This window comes from Seriola aureovittata, chromosome 7 (assembly GCF_021018895.1).
Source record: "Seriola aureovittata isolate HTS-2021-v1 ecotype China chromosome 7, ASM2101889v1, whole genome shotgun sequence".
Taxonomy (NCBI): domain Eukaryota; kingdom Metazoa; phylum Chordata; class Actinopteri; order Carangiformes; family Carangidae; genus Seriola; species Seriola aureovittata.
Genome location: NC_079370.1, coordinates 7,040,232 through 7,051,662, shown reverse-complemented (window position 1 = coordinate 7,051,662; position 11,431 = coordinate 7,040,232).

Here is an 11,431-nt window from a genome sequence, read left to right as displayed (position 1 = left end):
GCTGATTTATGCTCTGGAGCGCCGCTACAGAGCTGAATCAGCAGAACAGGGAGATGCTGTGTGTGTATCTAATAAATAACTACTCTTCGAGTCGGCGTCTTCACCCAATTTCTACGCTGGGGAGAGGAGAGGAGAGGGAAGCTTTTGGAGGCCTTTGGCCCCTGTGTGGAGCGTGTGTGATCGGTTTTTGATGAGAACCTTCCCCTCAGGACAAGGAATGACATGACGGCTGCTCTAACAAGTTTATTGATCATTTAGATTATCATGAAACCGCTGAGTCATCACGTGCACACACACACACACACACACACACACACAAACATCATGCATACAATAAAGCTTTGATTAAGCCACTGTAGCTGCTTGTGAGAACACACACACACACACACCTTCCTTGAAATCCCTCCGAGGTGACATGAGAAACAAATAATGCCGTGTTGTTATCATTAACGTGTTGCTTTCAAGAGGTGCTTAGAAAATCCCTCTAATGCCTCCTCTTAGGGAGTCATTTCAGAATTACATAAGAGCATGTAAGGAATTTGGGAGGCGTACGCAGATGAGCGCACAGCGCAGCATGGAAACCAGTCAAGAGTGTTAAATGGGGCTTTTGAACTGGTGAACCCAAGTGGAGACGCGGGCAACGGGTTGGCAAGTTGTAGGTTAAAAGGTAATGGTAACACTCAGTCCAAAGTGTACGGCATAATTAGTCACAACACACTGTAATTTTTTGTAATTTGTAGCAGTCAAGTAAGAACCAGTATATACCTGTAGGTATTAGGGAGCAGTGGGAGGTGTAGGGAATAAGGGAGGAATCTGGGAACTACAGCACCTATTCTCATATTGAAGGATACACAGTATGACCTGCTGAGCATCAATGGTGTGTTTGAGAGGAACTTATACCATAAGTATTTTTAATATTATTCTGATATTAGAGGGCACAGAATGACCATCAATAACAAAACAAGGATACAGGCAAACAAGGATATTGTACTTACTTAGGAACAATCGTCCAGGGGAGAGAGTAGGTTATGCTACTATAAGCCTCGGAGGACAGTCCCAGCTGCCACTCACCAGCAACCGTGCTTGTTTATGACCTGTGTGCAGCTCTCGTGTGGCTCCGCCCGCCATGGGCGGATGAAATTCAACAAGCCTGCAAGATTAAATGTGTCCGTCACTTATTATTCAACTATAATTAGTCTCCCTAACAACTGTGTTTGACTGGCATTGTGGCCCCTCAAGGTGCACTGCAGTAGGAAACATGCATATCCTTTTCAGTAACGGGCTACACCACATTCCTTTTGCAAATAAAATAGAAATACAACATGAGAAAACACAACATGTGGATCACGGTTGTTATTTTGGCAGTAAAATCTGCAGTGAATATTTGTTCTTCCATCTTTAGAGGCAAGTGAAATCGACTTCATTAAAAACTTTTTCTCATATTTTCCTCCCTAATCACGGAGTAAGTACAATATGTGCAGGCTGTTTGTTCCACCTTTGTTTCACGCAAGGTAAGTAGCCCGTAATATTAGAATAGGTACCTGTTAATTAGAAAAATACCCACAGTACTGTACTCTAATCTTAAATTCCCAGATTGTTACCCAGTTACACCTACAGCATGCCTACAGTACTCACTGCTGCAGCGGATGAGTGTGGGGACCAGCTGAGCAGGCTGGGTAGATATCTGGTGAGACGGTGGAGGCTTGAGCTGCAGAGCGGAGAGAAGGAAACACAGGGACAATGAGGGGAGACAAGACGAGTCAGGGGCTCGGAGACGGGCTGAAGCAGAGGAGCAACTTGCAGAGAGATGAAGAGGCCCGAAGCGTAGACTGACCGAAGCCGCAATCTGGCAGGGTGGTCGTGGCGGAGCTTGATTACGGTGATGAGGTGCAGCTGGTGTGGCTCGGCTCTGACTCCGGCACCACCTACCTCCACTCAGACAATCACAGACACAGGGAGAGAGAGAGGGAGAGAGCCACTGGGAAAGTAACAACCGGTTAGCAAGACAGAGTGAGATGTGGGGGGAGTGTCAGGGGAGGTCGCTGGGGCAGATGACAAAGGGTTTTCTTAATTAGGGATGATTTTCCTCCAGCAGTAGCTTTAAATGCACTTTCCTCCACTCCCATAATGCTTTGGACTGGTGCATCCTTGAAGAGCCTGCACCAGGAGAGATGAGTTACACAGATATTCAGCTGGCCACAAGTCAGCACATGTATATTCATGTGTCTTCTTGTTGTTTACTGACCTGTTTTCAGATAAAAGAATTTCCTTTTTTTCCAGCCTTAGCTGCCTCTGAGAGAAATTTCCCATCATGTTTTGTTTTTCTTTCTTTAATACCCACTCTGAATGTCTTGGCACTATCTGAATTGAACTGAAATGAAATTGCAATTTCACCTGAAGAAAATAACATGGGGACGTTTATGTAACAGGGAAGCAAGATGAAGAATAAGGAGCGGAGTGCCTTGGGACAGGATCTTGCCAGCAGTGGGGGAGGAGAGACAGAGGAGGAACGCCCGATCGATGGATGGTGCAACCCAAAGCTCATTTTTAAGTCCGTGAGGAAGTTATTTGTGCAAGAGCCGTGGCACTGGAGACGAGGGGGAGCAGTAGACACGCGCACATTTGCCTACAGATGCGATGCCGTCAGCAGGAAACATGGCTCTCCTGGGACTCCGAACGGCCTGCTAATATCTGTCCCCACTGTACGGCCAACACATGACCTTACAAATCACCAGCCTCGCAGCATTCAACTTGCTGCGCCACTGTCGAGCATATACACAGAGGCGGCTAATCGGAACCATCCATTATACGAGGGCATGCTTGTTTCAGGCCACCGGCCATTCATGGTGATGGATGTGAATGAAGGCAGAGGCAGAGACTAAGAGAGAGAGGGACCTTTAGAGAGTGAGAACAGATTAAGTAAGTCATCTACGGCATTATAGTATTACATGAAAATGCAATGATGCATGATCTCAGAGCAATGTATATTCCTTGTATTAGTTTATTACATAAATCCTGGACTAATTTGTCCACTTAATTCCTGACATGCTCTCACAGCTTAGCAATACAATGCTTTGCTACAGAGGTGTGATTCTAGGTGTGACTCTTTACATTAGAGCACTTCTGACATGCACGAATCGTCAAAGCGTCTCTATGGGCTGGGGTCGAGGAAAGAACCTCATTAACCTTTTTTTTTTAAATCTTTCATGCTGATCTGAAACAGTTACGTTTATGCAGCGACGCTAAACGACATCCACTCTGGTGTGTCAGCGCACATTGGCTGGTAAGTGATGGAACGTGTGTGAAAGCCAGAATGACAAATCCACGCTGTATGATTTTGTAGCACCGTTACATTGACTAGAGACACACAGGGGAGGCTATACAGCTCCATAGTGGAGTGTGAGCCAGTAAAACAATGACAAGCCCTATCTATCCACCCCAGGGTGGCTCCTCCGAAGTCTGGCGTATTAAACTGAGCCCTGAGATAAAGCTGCTTCTTGCACAGTTCAGCCATGGGGGAGATGCGCCCACTCTCCTTATGTATTCCAGTCGTGTTGCATATTGTTTGATATAATCAACGTGGACCAGGGGGTACTGCGCTGCACTCAAACACATGGCCCTCCCAAGGGTAATATAATTCTGAGTAACACTGACATGATTTATGGAGATTTCAACACATGGCTATGTGCAATATCGCATGTGAGCGGACACAATTTTCTACAGGTTTTGGGAGCCACTGAGACGCGGAGAGTGTATAGTAGGCCTACGCATATTCTGGTATGTGTACATGTGTGTATGTGCGTGTTTACAGTGTGTGTATGGTCACAGTCCGAGAGAGAGAGAGAGTATAGCCCAGGGGTATGTTCCGTTTTGTCATGGCAAAATGTGTCAGAAGCTCGCCCAGCGGCTATGCTTCACCTCAGATGCATTACATTACCCACGCAAGTTGCCTCATATCCCAGTGCAGGCTGGAAGTGGGAGCGCACAATAGTTTTGTACACTCTATACGTGTCCACAGTTTGACTGGGGCTCAAGAAGCCTTCGAAAATGGGGGGAGAAAAAAAGTTCCACATGTCTGAACCAAGATAGGACTTTACATACCAATTGGATTTCCAGAGTGTTGAAGGTTTCCAAAACACTGGACTTATTTTTCAGAACTAAGTCCGACAAAACCTCTGCAGACAGCCCCCCCCCCCCCCCCCCCAGGTTGGCATACATGCATTGTGAATATGCAGCAGAGCCTACGCTATTCAAGTAGGCTGGAAGGCTGTGTTGAGTATTTGACAACAACAGACTGGAAAATTTTATAGGTAATGTAAATCATGGCATATGCCTCGGTGGAAAGGAAGGAGAGGGTGGGTGGGGTGGGGGGGGTGGGGTGAGGTTGGGTGCAGCAGAGCGATTCTATCAGGAACCAAATCCTCCAAATGCAGCTTTGAATAAGAATGAAATAGATAAAGCTTGGAGGAGCCATCATAGGAACTGTAATATTAGACAAACAGGAGATTTGCAAGACTGTTTTCTGAAATATCACAAGACATTATCAGTGCCTACCGGCTAATCTTGCGCTTTTGCCTGAGTTTAGAGGACGGTGCACTTTCTTTCCCTCTACTTCAGCTAACAAGGCGTTTGCAGTGTGTGTGGGTGGATTGTCGGGGGTAGCGTAGGTGAGTTCAGGTCGTATCGGTGCAGGGTTGGAGAGGGGCCAGGCGATGTGCGAGGTCTGTGGAGAGCTGCCCACTTGATGAACCATGTGTCATTTTCAGTCAACTGACATTTCCTTCTCTCTTACAGCCAACGCAGATTTCTACAAAGGCTTCAAATGATGCTTTATATGAGAAGATCTGCTATTGTATCAGAGCAGTTGGAACCAGAATAGGAAAAAATGACTTTAATTAACCAATCCAACTGAGCTCATCAGTATGTTGGCCTCAATATACGATTCCTTTCCCCATCCAAATAAACAATCCCTTTTGAATGAATGCAAGAGTATACAATTGATGTGGTAGAATGAGTCATTGTGGAACTGCTATATCAATTAAATACCAATAATAAAAGAATACATATGCAGCAGTATGTGGGAGCCTCAGTATTCAGCTGCTCTCCTCCAGAGGGGATGAGTGGGTGGGAGGGGAGAGGAGCTCCTATCACTCCCCTCCGCTAATTAAAACTAACGACTCCAGGTGCTGCACGACGCCGGGCAGAGGAGCGGCCGGGCGGCGTGTTTGTGTTGGTGGTTCGCCTTCATTACCGGCTCCATCCATTCTCCTTAGAAGCCCACCGCAGTATCGACTCGAATCCCAACACACAATGTGCAACGCAAGAAGAAGAAGAAAAAAAAAAGAGCGATCTAAATGCAAATGGTATGGTGTGATGCATTATACAGGGTGTGAGGAGAAGTGATATAGGCAGCTGGAAGAAGATCCTTTCTTTTAGTAAAGGCACTGGAATCTCAATGATGGCCACTGGTCAATAGCAGTATCAGGCTTCTAAATGTTCTCCAAAAGCTCGGGAACGGGGGGGAGGTTGTTTCTCAGCAGTCGATTAACACGTTCTCTCCTCGGCCTTTGAGCAAGCCCTGTGATCAATGGGAAGACGGGAAGAGAGTGAGAGAACACCTATGTCTATTCTCAGCCTTGTCTTTTTAAATCACACCTGGTCTCAAGAGCCCTTAGGTCATCCCAGCATTCCTCTAGCACACACTCACACTGTAGAGTGTGGTTTTACCCAAGGGCTGCACCGCACAGATCCATAATTATGACAAATAGTTACCTTCTCGATACTGCAGGCAATATCACAAGTGGGAAAATACGCCTGAATTTAAATCTGAAAAATGGATTAGAGTAAAAGGCAGTCTGGAGGAAATGATGGTCTTTTAGTTCAAGCTGAATTCCCACTGACAGCAGGTATCACATCCAGCAGAAATTTTAAAAAATGACTAGAGGATTAAGAGATTTTAAATCTGATTTTTTTTTTTGTGCACGCCAGCTGTACCACGATCTTACTGAAATCGTATCTGTCTGTGATATAGAAAGAGAGAGAGAGAGAAATGGTGTGTTTCCTGCAGATTCCGCCATCAAAGTATGAAGCCTTTCCAACACCAAAGTGTTTTCCCCTGTGTCAAAGACGCTGTAGACACAGAGGCAAGTGATCAGTGTAGAAAAACAGCTTCCTTCAGAATGATAATCGCTATTTTAAAAAGCAGCAAAAGGCATTTGTGATTTGAGGTTTCTTCAAGTGAATTTGAAGATTAGTGTGAAGCTTCCATGCTATTCAAGCTCTAAAACAAGAGCTGGCTTCAAAAAACCCTCATGAGGATATCAAACATTGTCCCTTTCTTGACCACGGCAGCATATTCATGTACACTTGTAAAGACTCATTTGTTGCCGGTTGCATTGTAAGTTCCACAATATCAGAGTTTGCAGTTTGAGCTGTGATCTTTTAATTCAACACATGATGGACAAATTGGCAAAGCAGCAGTGTAACTTCAGTCTGTTTGTAATTTCACAACATATCCAGGATATCTAACCTAAGTTAGCGTCCGGTCCCCTGCTCCTGTAGCGTCGGTCCACGTTATGTGAAGAATATTACGCGACTGGCTGTGAAGGACACACAGGTTATATCCTCTAAGCTCAGTCAACCGGAGGCTGCATTTCTTGGAAACACTTCTTTTGCTTTCTTGATCTTTTAGGTTGGCATTAAATTGGGAGTAGAGGGCAGGCCACATCCAAAACACTTCTTCAGGTGCAAGATCAAAAACTCAGACAGACGACAGAGACCAGACAAAACAACCTCACGCCGTAACTACAAGCTCCCAGTGAATTCAACAGAACTTTACAATTTCACAGAGATTATGGATATTGTGACACGTCCCAGTAGGAAAAGCAGAGGTGTAGATAATAAAATTAACAATGGTTGAATTCTATTTATCTGCTCTGTTTTCAGGATCCTAGTATTGTGTGTATTGGCTGTCTGTCATGCGTCACGGTTTACTGGGGCCTTTGAACAGAACAGAAATCGTTAATTATGTCATGAGAAACATCTGTGCTTTTCCTTCTATCACACATCACAGTTTTACTCGTCACAGGTGAGACAAACTTGGTTAACAATGGCTCAGTGTCTGAGTAAATGCAGCCATCATTACCGTTCCTGAATACACCTGTGTGACAAAATGTCTGCTGTGAAAAAAGGCTGCGGTCAAAAAGTCTTTTTGGCTCAGGAACATTCCTAACCGAGTGAAAAGAAAGGCAAGAATCTAGGTGGCAGTTTATGGTCGAATTCTCTAAATGATAAGGAAAGGAGCTTCAGTGCGTCCTATCTTATCTCCTTTAGCATAGGAAACACTGGACCTTTCTTTACAGAAGGAAAGGAGAAAGTGACATCCCATAATTCCTTGCTGCAGCAACATTTAAAACGACGCAACCTTGTCAGAGCCACGTGAATATAGAAACAACGCTGCACCTGTTTTATGTTTATGACGCGATCCTAAACTTATGGAAATCCTTGTGTGATTGACTGAGCACCATCTCATCATCATAACAAAATACTATACACATAAATGTAGGTCAGCCCCCCCCCCCCCCAGTCTCCCCCAGTCTCCCCCAGGAAATAGTGTACACATCAACACTCATTACTCAGGTGGCTGCAGTCTGCATAATTAAGATGAACCTGCTCCCACACTAAACACACACTGTTAAACACCCAGCGGATGAAAAGTATATCTCTGTGTAAGGACGGCAAGTGGAAGATGTTTGTGCAAAAATGTGCAAAGTTTTCTTCCATTTTGACTTCAAAAGATGTGGCTCCCTGAATCAGGACGCAGCATCTCTGTCTCAGCAGGAGGAGCCTCGGTCCCGTTGTGCTCTCCACGAGGGATTGTCCTGTTCTCGTAGAGAAAAGCGATGGAAGATAGTGTTTGCACACAGTTTGCCACATTCAGTCTGGTTGTACCCGGTGGTGGCCCTACCTGCCCACTAGACACCTGCGGTGAGTTTCACCTGGCGACTCCCTGCTCGAGAGTATCCCACATGTTTTTCTCACATCATTTAAGTTGTGTGCCGGCTGAGCCGTTCATGTCTTGCCTGTTGATATTTCCACTGTTTGTTTGCCTGGTTCTACCCTCCCTGCTCGTTGCCAGCTTTATACTTGCTCTTACACAGAGCAAACTTCCTGCCGAGCCCCTTGACCGTCACGTGTACGCAGAGTGGACTCTTCGCCACTTCTTCCTCCTACGCGTGAAATTCCACACACGCATTTTGTCACACTCGATGAGGTAACTTTAATTTGAATGAAATGCAATAAACAAATTTGCCTGGAGTGGAACTGCTAAGCTATCAAGGATGAGACAACACAGGGATCATTTTGCATGTTACGCCTATGGCATCCTTGTTGTGTCATTAAAAATTCTCCTTTAAGTTGTATTTGCCCTCGCCGATATTGATTTTCTGACTCCTTTTTTTCTTGAACATATTAAAGGCCAGGTCCTGGCTTTATTAGGTTTATTGGAAGAACTTGGACTTGCACTGAGTTTATTCAGCTATGTGCCTCGATTGTGTTGAGAAGTACACCAGTATGCAGCAGTCGCATTAGCAGCGACCGGATTTATAGAATAACTCCAGGTCTGGTTACTATAACTCTTATTAAATTATTGGAGGGCACAATATGCGGGGCTAAGTTTGAGTAACTCTGAAATAAAACATTTTTGAAACAATGGATTTCTCATTTCACCAGCCACTTAAATGAAAGGGCCTTTTAATGCATGTTGTTTTTCTTGATGAATCGCTTTTAGAAACCGAAATTTAGTCTGGCCAAAATAATGTGGATATCTTTTCTTGAGCTGGTTCCTTATTTGACGTGATTATCTGTGATATTTTTATGAGAACAGTCCATTTTTTCTACTTAACTGCCAGTTGATAAAATGTAATGGTGATTCATGAAAGCTTTTAAACATATTGTACTAAACAGTTCAAGGTAGAGCTGACCTGAAATTGTCGTATTGCACATTTACACCAGAATGATGACCATTTATCAGCTAAATTTAAAAAGGGGGTCGTAGAAACTTTTTTATTTATTTAACGCACTTTTCTTGTACTTAATGTCTTTTGCCTTTTTTTCCATTTGTCTTATATTTTGCTGTGTGCAATTTATTATTCTTCTAATCTATATTTCCCCGTAAGGATCTGGGAGCGTGGGTTGGGGTGGGGAGGGAGGAGGGAGCGGGGAATTTACTATTTAAAATGATTCAATATGTGATTTGGACACATTTAAACTGGAAATGTAAATAAACTGATTTTTTTTTTTTCTTTAAATCTTCCAATTTATATGTATGCTCACAGACAGATTGAAAAACAACTAATCAGGCCAGAATTCTAAGGAAATATTTCGCTTCCACGTGTGTCCATCATGTGACGGTGACAGACCCACTTACAGATGGCTGCTGTAAGATTATGATAAATATTGAAGCATGTCAGTTGCAATATTACTCTTCAGTGTGCGTGGCATGTGTGATGACATGACGATGCACAGAAGACATGGCAATTTATAAAACAATCACCTATCCAGAGACCTTAATTATTATGAAAATGATTGTCAGAAGTGACTGATTACAGTCAATTCTGGCTGTGTGTGTGTGTGTGTTGGTGTATTTATGTACGTGTGAATATGCTTCTCATGCACACACACACACACACACACACACACACACCACAGTCTGCTGTGTGGCAAACATTAAACGGGATGCTTTGTGGATTGAAATAAATAGGACTTTTTTCCTGTGTTAGCACGCTGGTCACAGCTTATCACAAATTATGTGCTTGTTTATTCTGGCAATGTCTCTGATGTTACTGTTGTCGGCTCATTGCTGTAGCGTTGTGCTGCACTCCCCAAAGATGATTCAGTAATAGCAGCTTTGAAATGTGCTTAATATCTTTCAAGGTCTGGTATTATTATAATAATAATCATAATAACAATAATGACATGACTTCAGTGTTACTAAAAAAATGATCAATTTTCAGGCTTTTTATTTATTTGTCCAGTGGAGACGATTTGTGAGCACAACATCGACTTTTCACATCCAGTAGCTGGTGAATAGAAGCCCAGCATTCCCTCTCTTTTACCTCCGTTTTTGGTCTCTACCAACTCCTCAGGGAAGTACCTGGCTCTTTAAATGCTCCGCCAGCTAGTGGCTAACTGTGTCTGTTGCTTGGTGCTGAGGTGCTCGTGTAAAGTGGGTTTGTGGAGTGAAAGTGAACCAGAACAGTAGCATTGCAATGGGCCGAAACTCTAACTCTACAAAGCTTTGCAAAACTGCAGATTCAGGAGATAATTCTCACTACAAGCAACTCTATGTGTTGTTGCATTGTTTTCACTTTGTCATTGTTAAGTTGATTGTAGCTGCTTGAAGTGGAAGTATATTTAATGTTAATACACACTACAGCACTACAGGAGAAACCTGGATTAATGAGTTGAGAGACAAATTGGTTTGATGGGTGTGTACGTTATACAAACAATATGTTATTGTCTTTACAGTCACCAAACATCCAACCTGACGGAGCACCTACGGGAGATTTTGAACAGTCGTGTTAGACAGCGCTCTTCAGCTGTGACGGAGTATAATCTGGAAGCATACAGGCCCGACGCTTTGCTAAGATGTTGTTCTTCCTTTTAGTTCAACGCCTATTTGTATATAATCGTAGAAGTGATGGATTATGATAAAAAACATTTTTGATTTTATTATTAATGCTGTGCTTTTAATGTATGGATGATGGGACGTTAATGGCTGTTTGGAGCACGTATACATGTCACTGCTCCACTGTGTCTTCACTCACTACGTCTGGGTTTTTAACCACTGATACACATGGAACAAAATATTGTGAACTGCTGTGAGGAATAAATCAAAAGTTGCAGTTTTGATTTATTTTTTTGTTGTTGCTGTTGTTTTTAATCCAGATTGAAGTATCAATCAATCTGTCTGTGAGATCAAATGATGGTCTGCTTCATTTTTCTTGTAGATGGAATTTGAGTTTCTGTATGTGGTGCTCTTCACCTTTGTTATGGTCCAGCTGTGGTGTCTGTGCTGCCACTGCTTTCTTTAGTCTGTGTTTTCAATTCTCAAATTAACTACATCAGCAATTGCTTGATGATACCCAGCATGACTTCCTTCAGTGGTTAGTTAATAGCAAATAATAGCAGCAATGTAACCCATGCAACACATACAACCTCCTGTAATTACTAAGAAAAAATATATAGATTTACTGATCACGACTTGAAAAGGACGGTTATAATTCAGTCATTCTTGTGCGTAAAGACCTCCTACAACACAGCTGTATTTATCTTCCCCGGCTTGTATCGTGACTCGCCAGGGTTCAGCTTCTGATATCTCACTCACTGTGGTGGAATAGTGAGGGCTACACATTTCATAGTTATTTTGGGA